Source organism: Globicephala melas, chromosome 4, assembly GCF_963455315.2.
Source record: "Globicephala melas chromosome 4, mGloMel1.2, whole genome shotgun sequence".
Classification (NCBI taxonomy): domain Eukaryota; kingdom Metazoa; phylum Chordata; class Mammalia; order Artiodactyla; family Delphinidae; genus Globicephala; species Globicephala melas.
Window position 1 is genome coordinate 654,604 of NC_083317.1, and position 6,000 is coordinate 660,603.

The window sequence follows — 6,000 nt, forward strand, 5'->3', positions numbered from 1 at the left end:
TTGATCTGTCTGACTTCCGAGGCTTCGGAGAAATATCTCTTCACCGTTTAGTCAAATACATATTGACGAAAGACTATTTCATTTTTTGCTCTGGGAAAACGCAGTCAGAACAATAACTATACGTGCATTTGTTTTATATAAATACATATATAGACAGAGAGACAGAGACACAGAAAGAGGAGGGTGAGACCCTGCTTCTGAGGACAGATGTGAAGACCCCCGACCCCGGGGCCCTGCAGGGGTGGGCTCCAGATGTGGCCAGGCCCACCCCTGCCCCAGAGAACATTCTAGAAGATCTTTCCCAGAGCTGGAGCTGTTACCACTTGTCTAACATCAGCCGAAATGTTTTATAGTTTAAAGACACGCCGAAGTCGTATAACCACAGTAAAGTTTTGAGAAACCCTTCGGGAATTATACCTCTCGGTGGTTGCTGTGGGACTTCTTCCAGTGTTTTCCCCGTACGTACGTTCTGAATCTTCTGTGAGCTAACCGTGGGGGTACTTTTACTTGCCACTGGTCTCACCCAGGCCGTGCTGTGGGCAGTTCTCTCTGTGCTTTGGGGTTGGGTGCAGGGCACCCAGGGTCAGACAAGGGGGCTTGGCCCCTCGCGCAAGGCTGTTACCTGCTCACGTGGTCTCTCCAGGTCTGAGCTGTTTTAGCTGCAGAGGCGGCAGCACTAATGTTCTCGCAGGTTTTGGAGATGAAATCGGAATTTGTTGTGTGAAACCCTGAGCCGTGACTCCCCACAGCAGGGGCCCAGCTGCCGGGCGGTTCTGGACTCAGCTTGTCTGTGAAATGGGGAGAAACAGGGACAGTCGTGCTCGGGCCTCTGGCCGATTGTGGGACGGGAGGGTCCATTCGCGGACACCGCTGGGCAGTGAGGATGCGGGTGTGAGGGGGGCACAGGGACACCCACACTTCCCAGCCGGCAGCGCCGGGCGAGGTAGTCCCGAGGGGTGCGCCGGCCCCGGCAGGGTCAACATCCCCACAGCCCCGAGGCCCAGGCCAGGCCTCAGACCCACCCCTGCAGGGCTCCCGGGAGCCGGGCAGACAGCACAGCTGCCCTACGGGGCCGTCGGCCAGGGTGCAAGGGAGGAAGTTAGGGTGCCTGGCTCTGCAGCGCCCCCTCTGCTTGTGGAGAAGAGACAGGATGGGCAGCCAGGGGCCCCTTTCTCTTCCTCTCCCTCCCACCGTGGGCCTTGCTGGCCCCTCCCCGGGGGCGGGGCGTCACTCATCCGATGTCCCAGATCGGCCTTCGGGGAGCGAGCCTTTCTCCACAGCACTCCAGGGACCATGAGGGCGCCTGCTTGGCGTGGAGCCCTGGAGCCCTCTGGGGGAAGGGCATGAGAGGGGAGGGGCCCCAGGGAGATACTTGGCCCGAGGCTGCAAGCCCCGCCCCCCGCCCTGCCCCTCGCATGGTATCCAGCATCCGTGAGGGGTGAGAGGTGGGACGAGGTCCTCGGGGACCAGGCTGGGAGGGTGTGGGTGTCTGGGGGGAGGGTGGGTAGCAGGGCTGCTGCAGGTTTGAATGGACCCCCAGGTGACACTGTCCAGGCAGCTGAGGTCTCCAGGTGGGAAGAGTCAAGGCCCTGCAGAGGTGGGGGAGGACATGGGCTGGGGTTCCAGGAGGCTTGGGGGACAGGGCTGTCCCCAGGCCCCACGGGAAGGGTGGGGTGGTGATGGGGAGAAGCCCCCCATCTCTGGGCCTCTCGCCCATGCTAGGGGGCTGTTTCAGGGAAGCACGGGTCACCTGCCCCCGGGGTGCGGCCTACAGTGTCTGGAGGCCCCGCAGGTCACTCCCTGGGCTTCGGCCTCCTAGGGGCTGGGGCTCCGGGCCCCTGGGCCCCTGACAGGAGCCCTCCAGGGGCGCCCCCGAACGGACTCCTGCACCTCCCAGGCCCCAGTGATACCAGGTGCCTCCAAAAGTAAGCGCAGGGAAAGGGGAAGTTATCCACCAGGACTGTCCTTGCGTTAAGAACCACGGCGTGGGTGGAAGCTGGCAGGAAAGCGGCTCCTCCGGAAACGCCTCGCCCCGTCCCAGGGAGCCGCGGGAGGGGCCTGCCGCCGGCAGCGCTGATGGGGCGGGGCCGAGCCCTTCCCCGTGCAGCCACAGCGCCCCTCTGCCCTGCAGACGCCGCAACCGCCGCCGGCAGGGCCTTCCTCCCTCTGCGCATATCCCTCTTTCCTCCTCCCCCTCCCCCCTCCGCCCACCCTTTTCAGGCAGCAAGTGTGAGGCCCTAAGAGGGGAGGGTGGAGGGGGGCCTCCTGCAGCCCCTCCAGCCACAACCAGTGTGGGCTGTGCCCGGACCCCTGGGGCACGTCTCCCCCCACTGCCCCAGCCTGTGAGACCCTCTCCAGGGGCCTGTGGGGTTGCTGCCAGCCTGCCCCTGCCAGGCGCCAGGGCCCCTCAGACACAGGGCGCACTCCAGGAAGGACAGCAGGGCTACGGCCCAGGACCCTTATGGAGGGGGGATGAGGGGAGTGGCAGGGGCAAGGAGGTGAGAGCAGAGCTCACCCCCCTCCCGATCTGGTCTCCAGGCCAGGCACCTGGATGGTGATGCCCCCCGATGGGTGATGCCCCCCGGTGGGTGATGCCCCTCAGATGATAGGTGATGTTCCCGATGGGTGATGCCCCCCAATGGGTGATGCCCCCCAGATAGGTCATGCTCCCGTGGGTGATGCCCCCCGATGGGTGATGCCCCCCGGTGGGTGATGCCCCCCAGATAGGTCATGCTCCCGTGGGTGATGCCCCCCGATGGGTGATGCCCCCCGGTGGGTGATGCCCCCCTATGGGTGATGCCCCCCAGATAGGTCATGCTCCCATGGGTGATGCACCGTCTGGTGTGGGCATGTGGGGAACATGGACATGCCCTGAGGACAGTGCGGACACCTGCCAGGCCCCAGGACCTTGGCCCCTGGCCCTTAGCACAAGTCCACCCCTGCAGAGCATGAGGGTGAGGGTGTGCCTTGCCGTGGGCAGCGTATCTCTCATCATCTCCTCTCCACTTGCTCACAGCACTGTGTCCACACAGTGAAGGTGGCCAGCGGGTGACCCCACGCGGCACCCCATGCCGCCAACCAGGTGGCAGCGCCCCAGGCAGCCCGCTGGTGCAATGTCCAGGACACACAGAGCCAACCGTTCCAGGCCTGCGCCCAGGGTCCCCGGGGCTGTCGGGGGAGCTCCAGGGCCCCTGCCTGACCGCACGCCTCGTCCCCCTCTGACAGTCCTCCTGCCGGCCGTGCAGGCCCAGGGCCCAAGCGCGGCCCCCTCTGTTGGCCCCACGCTGCAAGGAGGCCTTCTGCTCTGAAGTGACTGCGTGAATGGCATCCCAGAGGGCCGTCCCGTGGCGAGCATCCCCACGGCTGTGGCCGGCAGTCCCGATGGGCGGCGCTGCCCCTCGGAGCGAAGTCCGCTCTGCCGCGCGGGCTCTGCGGCCCGAAACGGCTCCTTCTCGGCAACGTTGTGCATTTACAGTGGCAAACATGGACTTTCAGGGCGCAAAGGGCTTTTCCCTGTGTTCCTGGTTCAATGTTTCCTCCGACTCAGGGGTAGGTGGGCAGAGCTTACCCCCATTGTCCAGGTGGGGAAACCAAGGTGGGTTATCGTGCCCAGAGCCACACGGTGGGTGAGAGACCCGTGGAGACAGACCCAGGCCGCTGCCCACGGCTGAGCCCTTGCCGCTGAATGGACACCTCCCGGCCCCACCAGGGCCACTCGGACCCACGGCAGGGTGAGCTGTCCTCCACAGGCCCTGAAAACTCAGACTCCTCTTGTTAGAACTTCCTAGACCAGAAGGGCCCAGAGGATGGGGAGACATGGTGGCCCCGAGGACAGGGCAACATGGGGAGTGTCCCAGGAGCCTGGCTTCCCAAGCGATGGCGGTGGGTGTTTCCGGAACGTCCTGCTTCTTCCCGGCTGTGGGTGACAGAAAGCCGCCTTCACCTATAAACACCAAAGACCCAAACTCCCTTAGCATCTGTTGAACAAAACCCTTTTGATTTCTTTTTAATGCCTCAACTATTGAGTGAATTTTCCTTCCAACTTAGAGCATGATTCATCCAGGAAAATGTTTTCCGTGGTTACACATGTGGTTTCCATGGTTACACATGTGGTTTCCATGGCAGGGTGACCGTGAGGACGTCGGAGCTGGCGGGGGTGCCAGACTGGCCAGGCTCCTGCCCCTGCCCTCAGCGTGGACCAGCCTCTCCCTCCTGTCCCCTCTCCTGGCCAGCTTGACTGTCGGGTCCAGCGGTCTGGCCCCAGGCACCGAGCACAGGGTGGTCCCGTCTCCCAGCTCTGACTGCAAAATGAGTCAGCTGGATGGGAAGCAGCCAGTGGTCAGAGAAGATGCTGGGGTTGGGGGGAGCCGGGATGCCTCCCCCAGGGGCCGAGAGGTGTGGACCGGTCACGGCCAGGCTGGCCGCCCAGGTGGAAGCACTGGCATGTGGGGCATCTGAGTCACAGTGACCTGCAGGCGGGACCCCTCAGGTGGTGACTCATGTCCTAAGTGACAGGGAGCTTGCATCAGCTGGCAGCAGGAAGGCAAAGAACCACCAGAAAAAGAGGCCAGGATGGGAAAGGCAGTGCCCACAGACGTCCACGCGTGCTGGCCGCTCCAGGGGACAGGAGGGCTCCCGGGCTGTCGCCTGAGGAGTAGCTGGGGCGCACCCACCAGGGAGTGTGGTAGGTCCCCACCCCTCCACATCCCAGCTGCCCCGAGAAACCGATGAGTCTGTCTGGCCTGTGTCCCGGGGCCATGCACTTTGGCCTGATTTACTCTGTCCGGTTGCTGAAGAGCTGAGAGTCATAGTCCCTGGTCGGTTGGAATCAGACATAGAGGCTGTGGTTGTCGTTTGAAAGAAACACTGAAAAAGGAAGGAAAGGGGGGGAGGGGGAGGGGAAAGGGGGAGAGAGGAAGGGGTGGGGGAAGGACCCTCTGGACAGACGGTCTGTGATGGACGCCGTGCGGGGGCCGTCCCAGCGTCCGGGGTGGTGGAGCTGTGGCCACTGCCCGTCTAATAACTGGTGAAACGTGAGGCCCGAGGGTCATCCCCCCAGGTCCCACTGTGACAGCGTAGGAGCAGTGCTGCCCACACCCCGTACGAGGCTGGCCAGGCCCCCGGAACTCTGTTTCACCGAGTTCCCAGGGACCTCAGCAGGGAACACATCTTGTCTTTAGGGAGGTGCCCCCCCAAGCTTTGTAAAGAGAAGGCATTTCTTTGCCCTGGGTGGGCTGGGGAGGGATGGGCACAGGGCCCCTGGAGGACAGGCCGAGACACGACGACCCGGCTGCGGGTCTGGAGGGGTTAATGTTTCCCCAGCTACCTCATGCTGGCCTCCGGTTCTGTGGAAAAAGCAGAACATCTGGCAGTAGAATGTCTCTAATGGCGTCTGAGGCTGTGGGAGAAGCTTGGCCTTCCTTGGAAACAGAAGATTTAGATGAAATCGGGGACCCCGGGGGAGGGGCTTCTCAGGAAGCGACAGCCCCGGGCGCCCACCGCAGCCCACCCAGCAGGGCCCCTGCCGTTACAGCATTCCTGCAAGCGAAAGTCAAGTCCTGCTCTGCTGAACTTTGGGGCAGGGGCCCCAGGGGCACAGCCAGCCCTGTCCTGGCCCCTCTGAGGTGCAGTGAGGCTCCAGAAGGGCGAGGGTCTTGTGTGGGAGCCCTGGTCTGGGGGCTGCAGGCCCTGCCCACCCCCTGCACCCACTTCCCCCAGCCTCAGAGTGGGACACCCTCTCTTACAGCGAGGGCTGGGCTCCCACCCGCAGGGCTGCCCTTGGCAGTGGGCCGGGGGCCAGGCAGTCCCTGCAGGGCCTCTTCCCCTCCCCGCTGCTTCCTCGAGGCGGGGGTACTGGGGCCCGATGTGGTGTCTGGCTGCGGGGCCAGCCTGGTCCCTGATGACGTGAGCTAACCCCACACTAGTGGGCACAGGACTAAGGGTCCTGGCCATGGGCCTGTGCCCCTACGTCCCAAGTCACACAGCGGGTGAGGGCAGAGG